The following is a 24,176-nucleotide window of genomic DNA, read 5'->3' as shown; positions in this document are numbered from 1 at the left end:
TTACAATAAGGAGAGATCATGGTTTTTGCTATAGCACATATTTCTAGTAGTTAACCATGCAGGACCAGCAAATAGTTATATGGTGGTCTATAACATTCATTAATTGTGAGATCAGAAGACCTCTAAGAATTATTGCTTAATGTCACTTAACTAAGTCAAATATAACTTTAAGTTCTCAAAGTGATTCTACATTTATGGTGAGAGATATGTAAATCACAGCAGAGTCTATTTACTATAGTTATCATCAAAGAGTTGTTGGGAAAATAGGATAACAGATCTATTACTATGACAATTTTTCATACACTTTGGTTATTCCACAACTTGAAACAAGTTGGCACAATAGTACTTATTATCATTATCATCAAACTTAACATCATTTTCCCATTGTGGGGAGAAATACAGAAAACATATTCTCAAGTGTTTCAGCTACCTTCACACTGCTGTCAGAAATACTGACCCAAAGCAGTAGGTAGGAGGAAAGGGTTTGCTTTGGTTTTAAATTCTTGATAATGATAAGGGAAAACATGGTATGAGTAGAGGCTGCTGTCACCTTCTTATGCTAGGAAAGAATGGTACAGTGAATGTATGCTATCTAGTTATACTGCATCAGGTAGATAGCAATAGCAGAGTGAGTCAAACATTGGTAAGAGCAGAGTGGCTATAATACCTATAAGATTGTCCCCAACAACACACCTCCTCCAGCAAGGATCCAATGCCTAAATTGCTACCAGCTTGTGTCCTAGCTTTCAGAACTCAGTTGATGGGGGACATCTGAATCAAACCACCACAGTACTATCCCTGACCTCTGTAAACTGATAATCATCTATGGTGTACAATTCAGCTTTAAGAGCCCCCATGGTTTTTATCAATCCCAACACTGTTCAAGCATCCCCATGACCTCTTAACTGAGTTGCAAAACAAAGCAAAATGGAACAAAACCCCCTATAATGGCACAAAATAAACATTTCACGCTGCAAAAGATAGCACTGAGTATAACAAGGAAAGACTGAATGAATACAAGATGTAAAACAAACAGGGCAAATAATCAAGTTCCATACTCCAAGTCCAACATTTCTAACCAGTGACAAAGTGTGGGGGTTCCAATTCCACCTCTCTAGTTGGGCTGCTCACAGCCAAGGGAAAAATCATCTCAAGCTAACAGGTCTCTTTGGCGGATATCTTATAGTCCTGATATTTCATAAAGTCCTGGGGGTCTGCACTGCTACCCACAGTATATCCCCATGGCTCCATTGAGCCTACACACAGGGACTTGTAATAACTCTGCCTCACTTTGCCCATGGCTATTTCCAAGAAACACAGCTGTGTTTTAAATCCAATGACCCACTCTTTCCTGCAGTTGTTATACTCCATAATACCAAGTTGGCTACCAACTTGTTAATCTGGGAGGGGAGGGGGGCGGAAATAAAGCCAACTTTGAAGAGCAGAGCATTCTTTTAGCATTTAGGCCCCTTACTTTCTAAAGAGCTTACATTCTTGCTGCTGTTACAGTGCAAAACAGCTGGCTCAATCTCAATGGTGGTAATCTCTCAAACAATTGTAGCTGTGTTGGAACTATCTGTAGCCTGAAGCTTCATTTTTTTCAGTGCCATATCCATCTAGTCCCAATAGCTCATTTCTACACAATGCAACCCTGTACAAATTATCAGGACACAAGCAAGCCAATTGCAGCAAGCCTCTTACATAAACTGCTTCTAGACTAGTCCAGACAAAGTTCTTTCTTCCCCTCAAAAGTCAGTTTTCATAGTCAATAGTTCTTGTTGAATTCAGGTATTTTAACTCTGACCAGTATGGTCCATCAAGCTTTGCTTAGAGCTCTGCAAGCCATCGCTTATCCCAAGGTTTCAAATCCACCAACCTTCCTCCAATAAATCAGTCCCAAAAGGCCAAAAGCCACAGTCAGTTTTTTTTTTTCTAGCAGTAATGACCCCAGTTCTCAGTACCAATTTTAATGTTGTAGCCATCTTCATGTTGTTGCAGAAGTTACTGAACCAAAAATAGGTGGTGGAAAAAAAGTTGTTGCTTTTGGTTTACAGATTCAAGGGGATGCTCCATGATGGCAGAGGAAAATGTGGAATGAGCTGAATATTACCTTCTGGCCAAGAACAACAGCAGCAGAAGAGTGAGGCAAACACTGGCACAAGGAGACTAGCTCTAGCCTCCCTAAGCCTCCCCCTCCCTAACAACACACCTACTCCAGCAAAGCATTAACAACATGTTAGTTTATGGGGGAACCCTGACTCAAACCACACCAAGTACAAAGTTTCGGAATGTATAGAAGAATGGTCAGAGAGATGGACAGTTCAAAATTGAAATGAAGACATTCCCTTGCTTTGTTTTTCAAAGCCTCAATTTTCAAAAAGTGACCTTGAGTTGAAAGTAGGCAGAATGACTTTTTGTTTGTTTGTTTGTTTGTTTGTTTTTTCAAGGTAGGTCTCACCCTAGCCCAGGCTGACCTGGAATTCACTCTGTAGTCTCAGGGTGGCCTCGAACTCACGGTGATCCTCTTTCTCCTGCCTCCAGAGTGCTGGGATTAAAGGTGTGCGCCACCACGCCTGGCCAGAATGACTTTTTAAAATCAAGATGATGAACACTTGGAAGCGAAAAGCAAAGCCAGGAATGTATTTTACAAAGAATGCATTGGTGAGAGCACACCTGTGCACATCCTAATCTTGTACACTGATGGATACGTACAGTTGACCATCTGGTTCTGAAAGGATTCCAGGGATGTTTCTGCTTAAGCACTGATAACTATGGCTGTATATTCATCCATTCCCCAGTGTAACTGAGTGTCTGCAATCTGAAGGCACTAGCCTAGGTGTAGATCCAAAGATAAAACTGAAAGAAAAGAAAAAAAAATACCTAACAGGGAAAGGGAAAAAACAAAACAAAACAAAACACAGAGGGTTCTCTGTTCTATGAGGGTTCAAAAATGAAAATATATTTTACTAATAAGGAATTAAGTAGGGGCCAGTGATCCCATCATTACATAGCATCTTACAGGCATAACAAGGGGTATATATTGGAGTAGCACCCATTATAATTACTGTTGGGTTAAAGAAAATGGAGAAAACCTAGTGTCAAAAATGATACTTGGAGCTGAGGCATGGTGATGCACACCTTTAATCCCAGCACTTGGGGGGTGGAGGTAGGCGTGCTGGGAGTTCAAGGCCATCCTGAGTCTACAGAGCGATTCCAGATCAGTCTGGGCTGGAGCAAGACCTTATCTCAGAAAACCAAACAAACAACAAATTATTCTCAGTCCTACCTAAGATATTGTGCAGTGGTTAAAGGTACTTGTTTGCAAAGCTTGCTGGCTGGAGTTAAATTCCCTAATACCCACATAAAGCCATATGCACAAAGTGGTACATATGTCTAATGTTCATTTATAGTGGCTAGATGTCCTGGTGTGTTCATACCCTCTCTCTCTCTCTTTTTTTCTCTCTCTGATTATTTATTTCTGTCTCTCTCTCTCTCCCACATAATAAATTAATAACATATTTTATTTTGTCTTATTGTTTTTTCAAGGTAAGGTCTTGCTGTAGCCTAGGCTGACCTAGAATTCTCTATGCAGTCTAAGGCTGGTCTTGAACAAAAATGATCCTCCTATCTCTTCCTCCTGAGTGCTGGGATTAAAGGCATGTACCACCAGGCCTGACAATAAACTATTTTAAATAAAAAATTACGTTCATATTTTAGGTTTAAGTGACCAGGAGCTCAATGGTACTATTACAGAATTAGGAAAAAATTCAAGAGTAACATGTTTAGAATTATTTTGAGGTACTGACTAGATATACAAAATAAGTATAGCTGTTTGACTTCTAAGTGTAGATATGTGGGTGGGTTAAGGACTGGGGTAGTACTAAAACTTAAGTGTAGATCAAGAAGGGAAGAGGAATGAAGATTAATTAAAACATGTAACACTGAGAGGTCTTGTAAAGGAAGATCTATATAACAGGCTGTGCACAAGTACAGAAAGCTTCGAATCAGGGACTTTTTATTTTGTGTCATATCTGAGAATCAAGGCATTATGAAAAGATTTGTAAAACCAATTCCAAGAAGTAAGGAGACCACTGGGCTTTTCTACATTTAGCATAGAGAAATATATATATATATATAGGGTAGAAGATATTAAAACATTTGCAATAGCTCAATCTGATTACCCACTAATTAAAATATAATTTGTTAAGCAGATACTTCTAACTTTGAAATGGTATTTTATACGATATAGTATGTCATACTGTATATTAAAATACATTGAAATTATAGCATGAAATTTCTTTTTTAAAAATAGTAATATGTATAAAGTTGGTTTCACATGTCTGTAATCCCAGAACTAAGGAGGGTGAGGCAAGTGGATCATGAATTTGGGGACTGCCTGGGCTATGCAGTGAGTTCCAGGCCAGCCTGAAGTACATATTGAGACCATCTCTAGAAAACATAATGTACACACACACATACATATACATATGTGTGTGTACCTACATACATATACACACACACACATATATATGAATGTGTACCTTAAAATTTTCCAAAATAATTTTCAATAATGCCAGACAACTTTATAAGATTTGAAAGGTAAATGTTATTCTCACCATTTTGCTAAAAAATACAATAGATTCTGGGAAATCCATTCAATTTGAGTAGCATTATGTATCAAGCATTGTTCAGGACACAACAGACCTTTTCTGAGACCTGAGCAAGGCCTACAGGCTCCCAATCCATTGGTCTTCCTAAAACCAGCATTAATTATGTAGTTGGGCTTATATACACTTAAGTTAACCACAGTGTGTACAGGTGGCAAAGGCTGTGACCTTTGTAGGTATGTTGTGAATCATCCCTTGGGCCTGTCAGTATGCAGCATATGTGATAGTTGTGCTGAAAATAATACCCTATCTCAAATTGCCTCACAAACATGAAAAGAAAAGCGTAAAATGTGTGATTTCATTCCAGCAAGGCTTTCATTGTTGAAATAAAAAGAAAAAATGTACATTGTAAATTTTGTTATTGTTGACAAGATTTTTTAGTTTAAAATTTTGCAAGCTTACTTTCTCATGTTATTTTACCTTTTTTTATTATGTACACATTTCACTGATACACATTTTTGTTAATTTAAGTAACTTATCCAACCATTCCCTTAGCAACATTTACAAGTTCCTATCTTATTTTCTTCCAATAGGTTCCAGGAGTATTCTTTGCATTTACCTTTTTCTAAAATTTTATTTTAGATAATTTTATATGTATGTATTTTAATTGTATTCACTCATTCACCCCCATACCTTCTCTTATCTCCTATCACTAAACTCCTTTTACCTAACTAATCCCCTTGCTAAATCATTTAATATTTTTTACAACATAGTTTTTTAAAACTATTTTCATTTTTAATTATTTGAGAAAGAGATATATACAGAAACGGAGAGAGAGAGAGAGAGAGAGAGAGAGAGAATAGGCACACCAGGGTCTCCAGGCACTGCAAACAACCTCCAGACTCATGCGCCCCCTCATGCATCTGGCTTACATGGGTCTTGGGGAGTCAAACTTGGGCCCTTTGGATTTTGCAGGCAAGTACCTTAACTGCTAAGCCATCTCTCCAGCCTACAATTTAGTTTTTTATAATATGGTTGTTTAATGAACATGTGGTTGGGGAGAGGTTATGTACTGGAGTATTGACAAATTGCCAGTGGCTGTACCACTAAAGAGCATGACTCTTCCTATGAGCAACCATTATCTGCTGGTAGTGACCACTCTGAGAGCAGTTAAATACTATTGACTTTAGGAGACTTAAGTTCTCTGGAGAAGAATATCAGTTCAGTAATATTTTTTAAAAAGATATTTAATATATAGCCCAGGCTGGTTTCAACTCATGACAATTCTCTTGCCTCCCCTCCCAAAGTATCAGGAGTACAGGTAGGAGCCACCACCCCTGTTGAAAGTACACCACTGCTGGGCATATACACCTCAGCATATGCTCAGGAGTGGTGGGACTGTGCCATATGGTAGTTCAAATTTAGTTCAGATTTGTGATACTGATTCCTATATTGGTTGCATCAGTAGCATGCCCACCAACAATAACAGTTTCCCATTCTCCACACCCTCACCAGCATTTTTTGTTATTTGTGTTTTTTTTTTTTTTAATCTGTTGGTTTTTCCCATTTCTTCTCTTGAGAACTCTGTCCATCTTATTAGCCCATGCACTGATTGGCAGTTCTTTCTTTCTTTCTTTCTTTCTTTCTTTCTTTCTTTCTTTCTTTCTTTCTTTCTTTCTTTCTTTTTACTTAGTTTTACAGTTAATACACACACACACACAAACAAATTTCTCCTCCCCCTCCTCCTTCTTTTTTGACATAGGGTCTTGTTCTAACCCAAGCTGACCTGGAATTCACTATGTAGTCTAAGGCTGGCTTTGAACTCATAGCACTCCTCCTACCTCAGTCTCCAGATTGCTGGTATTAAAGGCATGCATCATCATGCCTGGCAGGGAGAGAGAGAGAGAATGGACATTCCAGGGTCTCTACCCACTGCAAATAAACTCTAGATGGATATGCCACTTTATGCATCTGACTTTATATGGGTATTGGGGAATTGAACTAGGTTTTGCAGGCAAGCACCTTAACTACTGAGCAATTTCTCAAGACCAGTTAAAGTATATTTTATTTCTCTTACCTTGTTTTTGTTAACTTTTCAGTGAAAAATTGTCTGTTAGGTTATTTAGCTAGCAGTCCTGGGAATTGAACTCAGGGCCTTTCTGTTTGATAGGCAAACACTCTACCACTGGACAACATCCTCCAGACCTTTGCATCTATATTAAAGACACCATATACTGCTTGCCTTTGGATCCAAAGAACATCATGATTGTAAGGTGAAGGAATATTGTAAATGGAGACTATTATGTAACTTAGAGTACTTTACTAAGATTAACAGACCTCTAGGTTCCATTACCCCATATTTAAGAATGCTATAGACTACACCTAAAATCTAGAGACATGCCCATTCTGCAGTAGCACATCTACTTGATGCTCTTAGCAACATAGTAGGTAAAACTGTTGATTTATGACTTTGTTTTGTGGTTATAAAAGCTCATCATGGTGATTTGAATGCAAATGTCCCCATAGCCTCGGGTATTTGTGGATTGTGCTTTCTGCTTAGTCCACTTGGGGGAATCTTTGCAGGTGAAGCCCTGCTGGAGGAAGTGTGTCACAGGGAAAGATGGACCTTGGGGTTGGGTCCAGCCTCCTGTGTGCTCAGAGCCTGTGTGAACTCTGGCTGCCTGTTCTCACTGTCTGCTGTACATGTATGGTCTTGTGAGCCAGTTGCTTTTCTCTGCCATGATGAAGCTTCCCCTCGAAACTGTCAGCCTGAAATAAAATCTTTCCTTCCATAAGCTGCTTCTGGTCAGGGGTTTGTCCCAGCAAGGAGAAGGTAACTGCTAAACTCATGTAACATCTTCATTGGTAGAAATTGTTACTTGAAGTAACTTGAATCTTGTTGCCAAGGTCACTTATATTTGGTTCAAATAAACTATTTTAAATTTTTCCTTTAAAACAATGTTACTTTAACAATACCAATTAGTCAGTGGTGTGCTTCTCCCCCACAGAGAATCCACACTGATTTTCATCCCTTCCGTGCCCCGTTACTCTTGGCCTCTTGTGTCAATACATTGTGTTTTTCATTTTCTCATTAATTATCAATTTATTTCTCTTCATGGTTTCGACCTGACAAGACTCACCATATGTGACAGGCTGAACTGTTGATTTTCATTCTTTCTCACCACTTCATGTTTCTATTCTTGTGAGAAGTTAGTGAAAGTCTTATAGTCCAATTCAATCTCACTTCAGCTTCTAAAAAGCAAGGGAAGAAAAAGACAAGACTTCTTTTCTATTCACCTGATAATTCTCCAGTCATAATCTATATTGATTCTGGTCCATTGAAGTGATGCCTCTTTTCTGCCAACCTCGCTGATAACCACTTTAAGAATGAAACAAAACATCGAATTGAGAAGACAAAAGAAGGAAAGCAGTTTCTTTTTTTCTTTCTTTCTTTATTTTTTTTTTGGTGAAAATAAATAATCATAGTATCCACATTACTAAATGCATGCTAAATGTGGCAATTTCCTTTTTATAAAAAGCATTTATATATCCATATCTACAAGGCATCTGATCATGTAATCAGTTCTAATATTGGAATTAATTTTAATCATAACACTGAGAGAGTGGATTCATTTTTCTGTCTGTTATTCATGACATCAACACAGGGAAGCAAGTTTAGTAAAATTAAACAGTTGAAAAGGCAGTCACTAATATTTTGAGTTCATAGGATGCTAAGGATTCTATTTCCAGAAAGTATGGGACTTACTCTGTCATTAACATTTTAATCTGCAGTAATGTAATTCTACCTTCAGTGCTCTGTAGGATAAAGGGTAGAATGCCAAAGGATCACTGGTGATGTAGAATAGGGTCAATTTCTCATGAAAAATCAACTACAACAATAGAAATGAAACAATATAATATTTCCCTTTCCAATTTTGTACTGTTGATACAAGTATCAAAGATATGAAAACACTTGGAACTACTTCAGGAAAGTACTTCAGGGAATGTAAACATTCATAAATGTAGTATGAGTTCCTGGATTTCTTTACAGTAATTTCAATACAAGGATGTAATGCAGAAAACCTATGCTATGTTTCTTAAAAAAAAGTTTATCATAGAATTGAATTTAGACAATGTATGTGCACACAAACCAAACATAATTCAACATTTAACTTCTTTATAAAGCAGGAATCTTAAATAAAGCACAGTTAGTATAAAATACCAAATATTATCAAAGAGTTGGTGTAGTCATTGTCTGTCTTTAGGCACTCATCTAAATCAGTTAGAGTGTCTATGGATATCATCTTCAGTTACAAGGTAAGTAGCTGGTTTCATACAGACAGGAATGCACAGTGAATTTTGTACACTGAATTTTGATTTAGCCATATCTAACTATGATTCAAGATAAATTTTAATAAAATTTGCTTGTGTTAATGCTCAGTTATGAAAAACTTCACAAAACACAAATGAGGGCTGGAGAGATGGCTTAGCAATTAAGGTGCTTTCCTGTGAAGCCTAAGGACACAGGTTTCATGCCCCAGTACCCATGTAAGCCAGATGCACATGGTGGCCTATGCACCTGGAGTTCATTTGCAGAGGCTAGAGGCCCCTGGTGTGCCCATACTCTCTCTCTCTCAAATAAATAAATAAATAAATAACAAAATATTTATAACAACACAAATAAGATTATTAATTATTTGCTGCATTAGTCTATAAATTTAGTTACCTTAAATTCCTTCCTCTTTTTTAAGACAAAAAACTATCAAATTCTCCCTAAATTAACAATGCTTATCCCATTTAACCTGTGCTAATTTCACTCTCTGTTAAAGAATCTGCTTTGTTTTTTTTTTAAAAAAATATTTTATTTATTTGTTTGAGAGAGGGCAAGAGAGAATGGGTACACCAGGGCCTCTAGGCACTGCAAATGAACTCCAGACACTTGTGCCACCTTGTGCGTCTGGCTTCATGTGGATCCTGGGGAACTGAACCTGGGTCCTTAGGATTCACGGGCAAGTGCCTCTAACAGCTGAGCCATCCCTCCAGCCCTACTTTTCTTTTTTAGAAAGTAGTGACACCCAAGGAGATAAACTACCCCTCGCACTTCAGCCAAGCCCCGGCTGAAACCACAGAGGAATTGGGGAGGTAAGCACGAGTGCTGCTTTCCATGGTGAGCCTGACAATCAGTGTGAGAGTGAAGGAGACAGACACTGAGGACACTCAATACCTATCAGAGATCCAGAGGCTCCCAAGAGCCCATCACTAAAATAGACTTCAAGTACACACAACACGGCTCAGAGAATTTAGCAGAGGAGGAGGTAGAAAGATTATTAGAGCCCCAAATTGGGACATCATGCCCAGAGGCATTGCTTCTCCCCAATAACTGACTGTTTCTCCCACTACACATAACCCACAAACCCAAGGGGAGAACCTGTGACCCCAGTGAGGAGGGCCTCCAGTATAATGGGGGCAGGGATGAAGGAAAGGATGGTACCCACACATGATATATCCATACTTGGTATGTTCATAATTAATAAAAAAAACTAATAATGGTAATGATTATAAGTTTTTTAAGTTAACTTTAATCAAACATACAGATAGAATAAACTACCAAATTTATTGACACTTGTTTAAATTTTAAATGTGAAAATATTTTGTGAAGCTCTATTTAATAATTATCCAAAAACAACTTACTGGGACACTTCTACATATTGAATTAGCTATATCTCTGATGATACAGGAACATCCTGCTACATAGTTCTCAAAACCTGAGAAAAGATGAGCATCAATGATGCTAATGTGATTCATGGTACTTGGAAAAGAGTTATTGAATTTTTTTTTACCCATAGGCATTTTTTTTCATTTTCGTCTATGAGATTTTAAAATTCAGGTTTGCTTATTATTTTTTTTTAATTTTATTTATTTATTTATTTGAGAGCGACAGACACAGAGAGAAATACAGATAGAGGGAGAGAGAGAATGGGCGCGCCAGGGCTTCCAGCCTCTGCAAACGAACTCCAGACGCATGTGCCCCCTTGTGCATCTGGCTAACGTGGGACCTGGGGAACCGAGCCTCGAACCGGGGTCCTTAGGCTTCACAGGCAAGTGCTTAACCACTAAGCCATCTCTCCAGCCCTTGCTTATTATTTTTACCATGCAAAGTTGAAATAAAATATTCCTATTACTTTAAAGCAATGTACATATCTATACAAAGAGTGAAAATGCAGTTAAAAATGAACTTGGGCCACTTCATACTTTATTTTTATATTTAAAATGTACATATATATGTATATGTATATGTACATGTATGTGTGTATATATATATATATATATATATATATATATATATATATATATATATTTTTTTTTTTTTTTTTTTTTTTTTTTTTCCTTTAAAGATATGGTCTCACTTTTCACCGGCACTACCAGGCACAGGCTGGAGCCTTCAGGAGAGGGACCTGAGCTGCCAGGCATGGCTAAAGACTCCTGGGCTACAGGAAGCCACTCCCTCTCCAAGCCCAGTGCACCTGAACTTAGGCTTTGCCTATGGTCCTGTGACCTTTGGCCAGTTGCCTAGGAAACTCCTTATCAGCTAACACCTTCACACATCCCATGCCCCTGAGACTTTGGATCACCTTACCCTCTCCCCCTCACCATTGCCTATGTGCTGGAATACATCCAATCCTCTTAAGACCTCACCCCAGATGCTTAATAACCCATTTCCCTGACAACAAACCAAGAGAGCTGTTCATTTATCTCCTGAAAGTCTTTTACTTTCATGCGCTCACCCATCCTGGTTGCCTGGGTGCCTCAGGGGTACCGTGGCCTGCTCTGGAGCAAGAACCCAGGAATCCACAGCTGGCACCCGAACAGGGACCCTATGAGAAGGACAGGGTAGGTGAGTGCTCTCCCAGAGGGACTGGGAGACACTGGCCTTGCCTCCATGATTTTGAGGGCTGGCAGGCTTTTCTTTGTCATCCTTTATTTTTGGTTTATGCCTTCATGTCGGAGCAGACATGATGAACTGGCAACTGATGTCTCTTGGCCGAGGTATTTACTGAAGGCCAGCCCATTCTCTGCCTGGACCCCAACAGCCCATTGGGTATTGGCAAAACCCCTCTATCTTTTTCTCTTTCCTCCATCAGATGGAAGCTATTTTTCTCCTTTACTTTAATATTGTCTCCCAGCAAAGGGAATCACAGATTCGTATACTATGGGCTCTTCTGAAAGTTAAGGGAATTAAGTTCTTCCAGAGGGAGGCCTGCTCTTTTTGGGAAGTCCTCCAGGTCACCCCCTGGATGATTTCTGGGCATCCATGTGTCCCAGACACGTGGACCCACATAGCTTATCTGGCTAGGAAATGAAAAGTTCAGAAAGGAAATTTCCCCTCATTCCTTTAAGCAGTGAAACTGCAAGCTGGCTTTGCAAGTGCTCCAAAGTGGCTTGGGTCAGGCGGTGGGCTCACTCGTGCTCAAATAATGGCACCTTAGCCTGTGCAGGTGCCATCTCTCTGCCTCCCCCTCCAGAGGCCCTGGGTGGTCTCTGGACCCCCTCTTTTCCCAGAAGCACCCAATATGCCCCCCTTTTTCCCACCAGATCCCCGGAAGTCCTGGGGATATCTCTTTTCCTAGCATCCCCCAATGGTCCCAGAGGCCCCTTCCCTTCTTTCCTCTTTGGGTAGCTGGAAGACTCCGGCCAGCAGGCCAGCAGTTGTCTCTGCCATTACCCCTGTGAGTATTAAGTCTTAGGACCAGACCCGACCCTAGGTGAGTGCCCTGAGCTGGGTGGGGCTGATCTAAGGGTGAATGCAAGCCCTGCCCAGCCTCCGAAGCGCTGGCACTAAGAAGCGACAAGAAAGAAAAAAAGGTCACATTTAACTAAAGCCTGTGGTGAACTGAAGTTTTACGTAAACAATGCCACACTGTGTTACATGATATCATAAATATAATTACTGAGTTTATGTTCTAGGTCAACTCCAATTTACATAGAGGATTACTGAAAACAACAGAATTCTCTCAGAAGTGGTGACATAATTTGTCAGGTATTTTAAAATTTAAAAAACAAAACAAAACATTGTAATGTCCTGTTACTTAAAAGGAAGAGGCAGCTGACCTGACTTCTAGGCCATCCTGCCTCAAGATAGCAACAAAATTTGCCTTAGTTGCTCCTAATCATTTCCAAGTGTGTTATCGGTGTTAATGACATAAAATTGTCGTTAGACTACTTGCTTGTTAGTGAGTAATAAGATTAATCAATTTGGTGTAGTTACTTGTAATAGTCTTTTATAAAAAAAAAGATGGCTAATTATGGGGTAAAATGAGTTGATTGAAGGAACTGGGAAGGTATTTTTCAATATTGGACATATAATGCTCATTAAAAATGCTTTTTGAGTGGTACTTAGATCAAAATGTTAAAGTATGTGGATAAAGATGTGCATGTGTAGGAAAGAATTTTCAGGCTAAACCTAAACACTATGCCTAAAGTTAGAGATTTGTAAACTATTTACAGCTCTTAAGGAACAAAAGCTAATTTCCAGACTGAAATATGTTGGGATAACTTGCTTAAGCTTTATCAAATTAAGTCAAGGGTTATTAGAAATTAGCTGGCTGTTTTGACTCAAAAAGACCAGATTCTGCTCTATTGTATGTAAACTGTCTTATTTCTGGCATCTTAAGTCCAGTGCTTATAACAAAATTAACTCTTAACACATATTCCCTCCTTTAGGGTACAGCCTCATACTCAAACAATGGACCTCATCTGACAAAAATAAATTTAAGCTCTGGTTCTGTTTCCAATGTTCTCTGGGTAACTGATACCCACACAGGTATCTGAACTAATTACAGATGTTTTCAAATACAGGTCCTAAGACTTAATATTGTCTTACTTGTCCTTTTCTGACAATTTCTAGGTTAAATTAATTAGTTTGTTTGTAAATTAATTGGTATTGTTTTCAAGACTGGTAACAGGTTCTGCCTGTATTTATAACTGTTAGATATTTAAAGTGTAAGATGTACCTACTTTCTATACCTCAGATACATGGCTTATGCTGCCACAGTACAACAAAAATTTAAAAGATTGGTCAAAATTATTTTAAAAGATCTTGTGCTATTCTTTAACTAAATCTATTTCAGTAATCAAATGTGCTCTATATGTACATACATCCAGGCTGGTGTTACTTCCTTTCTAAGTGTGTTAATTACCTACATAGAAGCCAAAGCAAAAAGTGCCAATATTTTGGCCTGTGCGCGCCCAGGTCATGAGGCCACTGGAGATGATAAGACACTTCTACACTGGTGCCCTGGTAAGTCACCTGTCTTCCTGAGCAGGAAGGACATGGAGACCCAAATAAAATTTGTGTGCAGCCTGGAACAGAAGAGTCACAATGGAGGAGCATTCAATCTTTCTTACTCCCCAAAGAAGGGAAAACTACTTGGCCAGCACAGGCCTGACTCATTCTAACAGAAAACACAAGTAAGCTATAGGGCTATTCCTGGGTCCCTAAAGTCTCTTTGGAGAGCCATTAGTGACTTCCAAAATCAATCCTTAATTAATTTTTGGCTATCTGCATGGCCTTAAACACTCAGAAAGAAATGTATAACCAAAGATTAAAAAAATACCTTAGATATATAAATGGCCTATTAAGTAATACAACAAGAGCTTTCAAAGAGGGGAAAGAAACAAGACTTTAAGACATCTTTTCCCCATAGTTCTAATTCTATAATAAAGAAAAACAACTATAGATGTCAAAAGGGTTATTTTAAAATCTAGAATATATAAATAAATTATGAGACCAAAACAATATATTTGTACAGCCTTTAATGACACCCAATTGTTCTCTATTACTAAGGTTAAATGTTGTGTATATGTTTTGATAACTCTGCTAATATCTTATCTGCTTTATAAGTCATGTCAAATACTACTGTGCCCTTTGATGAGCAGTTCTAGAAGAAAATCTCAGCCAGCTTATACTCAGATGGTCCTGAGTGAGACAATCCAAGCCTGTCTACCTGGATTCCCTCAACCACAAAAAGGACTGGTTTATCGTTAACTCCTTACTTTTATTCTCTCTCCCCAGTGTTCTCTTCCAAGGCTATCTTCCTGCACTCCGGTGTTCATTAGAATAGTTCCCCTCTCTGGGAGAGACTCTCTAACTGCCACAAACCACAACTTTGTGTCTCATTCAGTAGGAAGTAGCAAGTGATCCATCCAATGTCTTCATCCTTTGTCCTTTAACAGCAGAGGGAGAAATAAAGGAAGATAGAATTAGGGTGACTGGACCCCTGAAGGTAAAAAGGACAAGAAAAATTTTCTTATCTCTTGCCCAGTTCCAAAAACTGTTTTACCACGTGTGCACCACGTCCCTGACTCTGCAAAGGACAGGCCTTGCCCTCTTTGATGCCAGTCAAGTTATGTCTCTGCCTGTCCAGCTCTAATAAGCCAACCAGAGCTGAATGCCTGCTCAATATTCCCCTAATCAGGACCAGTTGTGTCAAGACAGCTGCTCTCCTTTGGTGCGAAAGGAGTAACCACCCCATGCATAAATATTTCCTTTCCCACTTATTGTTCCTCAGTCTTGATTGCTTCACAGGTGTGTCTCTACAAGAAAAAATCAGCCTACAAACTCGACTTGCTCCAACTGCCCTTGCCAACCAAAAGAGATCTTCATCCCTCTGCTGGTGGGCCTTGGCATGATGCTGTCACTGGGTGCCTCTTGTGACTAGTGGTCTTGAATCTCTCCAGAGACAATTGAACTTTCTCGTGGGTGTGGTACTTTAAAACCATCTAGCCTTAAACTTCATTACTGAACATGGGGGGTGGGCAAGTATGATTTTGGAAAAGAATATTGTGGGTTTTTTTGTTAACAAATCAAATGTTGTTAAGCTGCTTGACTGCTACAAGCCTGAGGACCCCACCACCTGGTTCTCTAACCCTTCAGTTACTTGGCTTCTCCTTAGCCACCTCCTTGCTACAGGAATCATATTGTTTGTAGCCTTCTGTCTCATCAAATTTCTCAGATAACAATTAATATTGCTAAAGTTGCTAGGAGTCAGGTCCTCATACACCACCTAACTCCATCTGGACCTATGGTAAATTATAAAGAATTCATTCAGGATGACACTGCTCCATTATAAAAACAAAGGGGGAGTTGTTGGGCACTACTAGTTACAGGCTGGAGCCTTCAGGAGCGGTGCCTGAGCTGCCAGGTAGAGCTACAGGAGGCCACTCCCTCTCCAAGGCTGGCACACATGAACTTAGGCTTTGCCCATAGCCCTGTGACCTTTGGCCAGTTGCCTAGGAAACTAGGAAACTCCTTATCAGCCAAAAGCCTTCACACAGCCCATCCCCCCTCGAGACCCTAGATCACCTGAACCCACCCCCCCAACCTCCCCCCTTCCCCCCCCTGCCTTTTCCTGTGTGCTGGAATACATCCAATCCCCTTAGGACCCTCCCCCCACCCTCACATGCTTATAATCCTATTTCCCTGACAATAAACCAAGAGAGCTGTTTATCTCCTGAAAGTCTTTTACTTTTGTGCTTTTACCCACCCCGGTTGCCTGAGCACCGTTGGGGGGACTATGGCTGGCCCTGGAGCAAGAACCCAGAAACCCACACACTTTAGCCCAGGCTGACCTGGTACTCACTTTGTAGCTCCAGGCTGGCCCCAAATGCACAGCAATCCTCCTACTTCTGCCTCCCAAGTGTTGTGACTGAAGGCATGTACCCCTATATCTGTATCTGGCCAGATATTTTAGAGTAGGGTTGTGGTCTGGTTTTGCCATGGGCCAACTGGCTGCATGACAATTTTTTAATTCATTATAAACTTTGCTATGTGAGCAAATTACATCTTGGTCCCATTCCCCTTGTGTTATCCACTTTCATCCACTCTCCCCAGCCCAGTTCCATTGAGTGCCCTCCTCAGTAGAGGTACTAGTATTCACTGTGGGGTTATGAGGCATCTGTTAGTCTCGGGGGAGGAGGGACAGGCAGGGACAGTGTCTACAGAAGTCCTTCCCATCTTGTGGCTCTTACAGTCTTCCTGGCCTCTTCCACAATGTTCCCTCAGCCTTGGCAAGTGTGTTATAGGTCTACTTTAGTGTTGAGCTCTCTGAAACCACAGGACTTCTACTTTAGTGAGTTTTGTGTGTCCTCGGTGTCTATCATCATCTCCCTGAAGGTGGCTGTTATGGTTGTCAGGGTAGCAGTGCGAGCAGTATTCTGGAAACAGACTTTATGGATTTAAGGTTTAAGTGATCACATTTATAATTTAGTATTTTTTAGTATTAGTCAACAGTTTATTAATAGCAACCATGGATTTTGGTTGAAATAGTAAATATGGCTAAACTACATTCTGGAATAGTTTATAAAATATAAAATATCTTTATTTCTTAGCAACTAATGGTCTTATTATATGTACTATCTGTATAATTTTAAATGAAAACATGATGGAGATACTAGTCAATTGTTATTTTTTCAATCATAATGCATCTTTCCCAATTTTAATATTTTATATAACTCACTAAGTCCCAGCGCAGATACAAATGTGGAAAAGCAAAAGGAGGATTCAAAACTGAATTTCATCATAATGATGACTTTTAATGTTGAAAAAGAGATAAAATACAAGGTAAAATCTAGTTAATAAGAAATAAATTACTAAAATTCTTCTAGTAGTTTTCCATGGAATTTGGAAGTCTCAAAGATACCAACTTGATGAAAAATAAAAAATGCCCTACAGGGCTGGAGAAATGACTTAACGGTTAAGCGCTTGCCTATGACACCTAAGGACCCTGGTTCAAGGCTCAATTCCCCAGGACCCACATTAGCCAGATGCACAAGGGGGCGCACGCATCTGGAGTTCATTTGCAGTGGCTGGAAGCCCTGGTGTGCCCATTGTCAGTCTCTCTCTCTCTGTCACTCTCAAATAAATAAATAATTTTTTTAAAAATGCCCTACAAAAAAGAGCTGAAGCCTTTAATCCCAGCTCTCAGGATGCAGAGGTAGGAGGGTTGCCATGAGTTCAAGGCCAACCTGAAACTACATAGTGAATTCCGGGTCAACCTGAGCTAGAGAGAAACCCTACCTCTAAAAACTAAAAAAAAAAAAAAAAAAAAAAGTGTGCGGGGGGTGGGAGGGTGCTGGAGAGATGTCTTAGTTGTTCAGGTGCTTGTCTGTGAAGCTAAAAGGCCCAAGTACAATTTTCCAGTACCCACACAAGCCAGATGTACAAGGTGACTTATGCATCTGGAGTTAGTTTGTAGTGGCTGGAGGCCCTGGTGCACCCATTCTCTCTATCTGTCTCTTCCAATCTCTCTCTCTCTCTCTCTCTCTCTCTCTCAAATAATATAATATTTTAAAAAATAAGCATGTGATGTTACTCTTAGCATAAAGTTATTCAAGAATTAGGCAAGAGCTGGAGATATGGCTTAGTGGTTAAGACACTTGCCTGCAAAGCCTAAGTACCATGTTCTACTCTCCAGATCCCGCATTAGTCAGATGCACAAAGGTGAGGGAGGCACAAGGTCACACATACCCACTAGGTGGCACAAGTCTCTGGAGTTTGATTTCAGTGGCTGAGGCCCTAGTACTCCAATTCTCTCTCTCTCTCTCTCTGTCTGTCTCTCTGAAAATAAAACAAAGTAAAAAAAATCATAATACCTTATAACAGTTGTATTACCAATTCAAACACTTCTATGTATACCAGGTTATGAGTAAAGAAAAAATAAAACACACGTTTTTCCATGAAAATTAGTAAAAATTTTTTAAGAAGATGCTTGATAGTAAATAACATATTCCCAAATTATAACATCTGATTAGAAAGTATATTTTTGATTAATGTACACTAGTAGTTAAATAAAATATTATGCTCTTAAGGATATTCACTGAGCTGTTTGAATAGTAAAGGGTAGAAGTCAATCTTACTGTTTTAATGGGATAGGATATAGAAGGGAATATTTCCTGAAATTTCAGGACAAAGCTTAGAATAGAAGGCAGTAACTATCCAATATGCAAATTTACAATTTCCCCAGGAAAATGCTAGTTGTGGATACTGGTAAAGTTACTATAGAAGCTAAAGGGTGAATTGCAAACTGTCTAGTTATATGTTGCTTCTTACTTCTCATTGCATGGTGTGGAGTGATAAACTGTATGGTTCAAGGGATGAAAATGAAAGAGGCATGTGCACAGCTGGGAAGCAAATAGCTTCTGAAATTTTGTGCACTATTCTTTTCTCACACTGGATATGGACATACTGTAGATATGATAGTATAAGCAAACCATAACAAAGAGGCAAAGATAGGCAAGAGGCATGGAGGACTGAGGGGTGACACTACAGGAATGAAAAGTCAGTTTGTCTGAAGAAATTGAGGAGGACATGAGACAATGGAAAGACCTCCCATGCTTAAAGATTGGAGGAATTAATAATATGAAAATGGCCATAGTACAAAAAGTAATATACAGATTCAATGCAATTCCGATAAAGATCACAGGAATAGTCTTCACAGAGATAGAAAATAAAATAGTCTCAAAATTCATATGGAAGCACAGATGGCCTTGAATAGCCAAAAATATCCTGAGCATAAGGAATACTCCAAGATATAGGTACAGGGAAAGACTTCCTGAATAAGACCCTAGTAGCCAAAGGAATGAGAGAAACACTCAACAAGTGGAACCTCATGAAACTATAAAACTTTATTGTCTGGGTAAGCATGCCATCAGCAGAGTCAATAGATTGGCAGAAATTCTTTGCCAGCTATATGTCCAACAAAAATTTAATATCCAGAATTTACAAAAACTAAAATAGAATCAAGCAATTCAATGAACAAATGAGGCAGAGAATTGAACAGAAAGTTTTTGAAGGAAGACACACAAATGGCCAATAAATGCATAAGGAAGTATTCAATTCTTTAGTCATCAAGGAAATGCAAATTAAAATGACTTTGTGACTCTTTCTCGCTTCAGTCAGATTGGAACTCATCAAAAAAACTGAATAACAGCAAATACTGACAAGGTTATGCTGAAAGAGGAAGGCTCATCCACTGTTAGTGGGAATACAATCTTGTACAGTCACTATGGAAATGAGTATGAAGACTCCTGAAAAAGATGAAAATAGACTTAGCATTTGATCCAGCTATATCACTCCTGGGCATTTACCCTAAAGACTCTACTCTTTCTACAGAGATGCTTGCTCAGCCTTGTTTGTCACTATTCTATTGACAATACCCAGGAATTGGAATCAGCCCAGATGCCTATAAACTGATAATGAAGATGTGGTATGTATACACAATGGACTTCTAATCAGCAGCAGGGAAAACAAAATAATGAAATTTATTTTAAAAATGGATAAAAATCATTCTAAGTGAAGTCACACAGGCTCGGAAAGATGAGTCCTGCACATTCTCCTTCACATGCCCTTTTTAACTTGGGTAAGCTTGAGTTGAATATAAATGGTGGTATCAGGAGTATTAGCATTGAACTAGAATGAGACTAGGAGAAATGGAAAGTGGATGTAGAGTTGGATGAGAAGAGATGAAAACTGGCAGGCTAGGTGAGGGGCAGAAGGCAGGGTAGAAGGGCATGCGGAAGGGAGAGAGTGATTACACAAACCTGAAGACAACATCATCAGTACTATAGAGACTTTCCCCTTAAAAAAATACACAAGACATAACCCTTAATACGTGTGTTTGGTAGGGTTCTGTGTAGAAGCGCCCTGTAGAAGGCATCAGTAACTCAATCCTAAACATGGTCTCTGGCTGGAAAATCCCAGGGGCTGCTTTGGATTACCACTGTAGCAGTCAGCTCCAGGTCACTGGGATGAAGCTCCAGACCTGACACAATTATGGAGGAAGGGAATTTACAGATCTAGGGGAAATTCCATAATGACAGAAGAAGGTGGCCCACTTTCACAGGCCCATGGAGAGAGAGAGAGAAAGAGAGAGAAAGAGAGAGAGAGAGAGAGAGAGAGAAATGTCACCACCAACACTAAGCAAGCACACTCCAGGACTCCAGAATGGCTGAACTCAAACACTGCATTACTTGTAGATTGGAATTCCAAATCCTCGATCCCCCATGACACTTCCTCCAGCCAGGTGGTTGAATATCTAAATTACTACTTTTAATAAACTCCTGAATGTATTGAGGGACATTCATTCAAACTACCATACCCCCACAGTGTGATGTTAGTCAGGGAGACCCATGAAGTTCCCCAAACAAGGCACAAGGCAAGCCATTGTCAAAGCACTTGGTTACCCATCAAAGCTAAAAGAAAACAGTCCATTACTGAAGACAGCACAGCCAGCAGTGAAAGGACACTGAGAAGTCATGCTGGAACCTAGACCCAAGCCAACTCCCTGCTGGCCAATTCTTCTAGCGCTGGAAAGTCCTATAAGAGCTATGGGGGGAGAAGGTCACAAACAGTGTGAACAAGTGGGAGATCCTGCAGGCTGCAAAGTCAACCAACTGGGCAAGAAGGACACACCTGTGTAACAGTGGCACATAGCCTATGTAAGTAACTAACTGTTCTTGGATTGGACCTGAGTCCTGCTCAGTGGGGGAAGAATTCATACCTGGTACTGGGAACCAAGTGAGATTTCCATGGATAGGAAACCAATAAACCCTCCACTGCTCTTTGGCTAAGAAGAGTAAGCATATACATCAATAAGTCACTCAAATAGCTATGTTTATCTCTTTTAATTCAAGCTGCTCTGACATTTGGATGGAGAATCTGTTTTATCTTACAGATGGCAGAGAGTACTGGGGAGATCCAGAATCCATCAACACATCAAGAAAAGGTCACCGACTGCCTACCACTAGAGGAACTGCCTCTGCCACCTCTTCCCTGGCTCAGGAGACATTGCAGAGGAAGCAGTAGTTGAGCACTTCTGTCACTGCTAGCCTGACAACCAGCTACAGGGAGATGGTAGCAGACACTGTGGCTCTCAAAAGTCATCAACTCAGAAATACAGAGGCTACAGAGAGGCAAACATTCAATCACACTTCTAACCAGATGGCCAAAGATCAGGGAACATTGCAGAATAGGAGATGTAGGAGATGTAAAGAGTGTAAGTGCCACAGGGAATATAGAAATAACCCAAGACATTGTTCCTCCACTGAAAGGGACTAAATGAAGTCTTCATGACCTTATAATGAATACTAATAACCCTACAGAGGAGGGTCCTCAGTATAATGGGGGCAGGAAGAGGAGATATAAGTATAACCTTTTAAAAATATATAAATAAATAAAAAGAAAGCTCACTTTGGGCTTTGGTTAAGATGGCAGAATAGAAGCCACACCAAAAACAAAACAAAACAAACAAACAAACAAAACCTAGGAAAAAAGGAGGCATGATATTGGGCTTGTGCATAAATATCACCTGCCTCTTCTCCATTATCCCTGTGTTTGGGGCATGCACTGTTGGGATCTGCCTGTTCCCCCACACTCAGCTTCTGGAGAGTGTCTGCAACCTGGTATCTACCTAATATAAATATTTGGTGTGTTTGGGCAGATCCTTAAGCAGGGAACTGCCTTCCATCATTGAACCCCAGCCATCTCCACAATCAAATGACCCCGGGGGGGGGGGGTCCTCACAGCCTCTGTGATTAAGGTGTAGCACCAATAGGGGGAGTCCTCCCCTTCACCAGTGTGACTGCCACCAGCTACTGCAGCCAATACCACCACCAAGGACCAGGAAGTCTAGCACAAGAAAAATAGGAACCTGCTTGGTCACTGAGTTAGCCACATCTCCCAGGGTCTCATTCGGAAATGCTGAGGCTGTACATACAAGGAAGACCCCGCTAAGAAGACTCAAGCATACTGCCAATCCACTGCCACCTTGATCAAACCTAAGCAGGGTACTCAGCTTAGATTCCACAAGGGCTACTAGTTGCTACATTCTTTCTTTTAAATTGTATTTTTAAATATTTATTTACTTAGAGACAGAGAGGCCAATAGAGTGAGAGAGAATGGGCACACAAGGCCTCTGGCCAAGTATACTCCAGACACATATGCCCCCTGCCACCTTGCACATCTAGCTTACATGGGTACTGGCAATTCAAACTGGGCCCTCAGGATTCACAGGAAAGTGCCTTAACTGCTACATTCTTCACAAAACAAGATGATTAACTCAAGATGGGCAAACCACAGTACAAAACAAGCAACATAAGACATCCAGCTAAGACATCCCCAGCAAGAATGCCTAGGTCAATAATGGTAGCTGCCTGTAAACCTAGAGGAAACTCCAGCCATAGAATCCCAATATGAAAGTATGATAAGCATATTAAATGACCATAATGAGGCCATGAACAAAAGGCTGGAAGAAATAGGAGAGAATTGACATAAACAACTCACAGAAGAATTTAGAATATGGCTGAATAAAGAATATCAATAAAATGCTTTCAAAAATCAACTCAAAATATGGCTGAAAGAAATGGAAGCAAATCAACAAAAAGAATTCAACACATGCCTGAATAAAACTGAAAAGAATAAAAAAAGAACTTTATAGAAGAATAAAGGAAATGGGGTAGAACCAACACACACACACACAGAATGAATTCAATGGGCAATAGAATAAACTCAGTAAGGATATAATCAACTGCAGGAATGAGTTCCAAGAAACAATGAGCAAGTCAAATCAATAAATAAAATTGGAACTCAACAAAGAAATGGGAATGCTGGAGAAAACATAATGTAAAACAAAAATGAAATCACTCTTTTAAAAGGCTCCCAAGAAAGTCCCACCAACAGAATAGGTCAGTGGAGGATAGATTACAGAACTTGAGGACAAGATAGAGGAAATAGATCACTAGTTCAAAAGCAATAGCAAGTTCAAGCATAGTGTGTGAACTGAATATTAGGGAAATATGGGACACCTTATAAGAACCAAATACTTATTCAGATCATGAGCATACAAGAAGGGGAAGAAATACAGGACAATGGCATGGAGAACATCTTCAACATTACTGAAGAGAATTCCCCTAACCTTACAAAAGAGAGGCTCATCAAAGTACAAGAGGTTCACAGAACACCAGAAAGAAAGGACCAGAAAAGAAAATACCCATGTCACCTTATAGTTAAAACTCTCAACACTGAAAACAAAGATTGTATTAAAAGGTACAAGAAAAAAATACCTCATTACATACAAAGATGAACCCATCAGAGCTACCTCTGATTTTTCAATGGAAGCTGTAAAAGCCAAAAGGTCTAAGAATGGAGCATTTCAAGTCCTAAATTACCATGACTGCCAACCCAAACTACATTACCCAGCTGAATTATCCCTCATAATAGAAGGCAAAAGAAAAAAATATTTCTATGATAAAATCCAGAGTACCGTTATATGAGCACTAAGCCAATCCTACTGAGAATACTGAATAGAATACTTCACACTGAAGAGATGAGCATAGTCAAGAAGCTGTAGGGGGCAAATGTATCAATCAAAAGTAGATAAGACATGAAAGCATATAAAGACCAAGAGAACACCAAACTCCACAAAACCTTCAACTCCAAAGAGATTAATTCACACTTCACAGTTATAACTGCAAACATTGATGGATTCAATTCCCCAGTCAAAAGACACAGGTTAA

General features: G+C 39.6%; 1 protein-coding gene across 2 annotated transcripts in view; it reads right to left on the bottom strand.

Annotated features, from left to right (window-relative positions):
- Positions 1-24,176, bottom strand: part of Htr1f (5-hydroxytryptamine receptor 1F) — a 182,262-nt gene that overhangs the window by 141,039 nt on the left and 17,047 nt on the right. The window contains exon 1 of one of the 2 annotated variants that reach the window (XM_004663300.2): positions 7,748-7,842. The exons of the other annotated variant lie outside the window; for it this stretch is intronic. The gene's annotated coding sequence lies outside the window, so the exon portion shown is untranslated. Of the gene's footprint in view, positions 1-7,747; positions 7,843-24,176 lie in introns of those variants that run through there. 2 annotated transcript variants of the gene reach the window in all.

The sequence above is a fragment of the Jaculus jaculus genome, chromosome 4, assembly GCF_020740685.1.
Source record: "Jaculus jaculus isolate mJacJac1 chromosome 4, mJacJac1.mat.Y.cur, whole genome shotgun sequence".
Classification (NCBI taxonomy): Eukaryota; Metazoa; Chordata; class Mammalia; order Rodentia; family Dipodidae; genus Jaculus; species Jaculus jaculus.
Note: the sequence above shows the minus strand (reverse complement) of the source record. Positions and strands in the feature narration are given on the sequence as shown.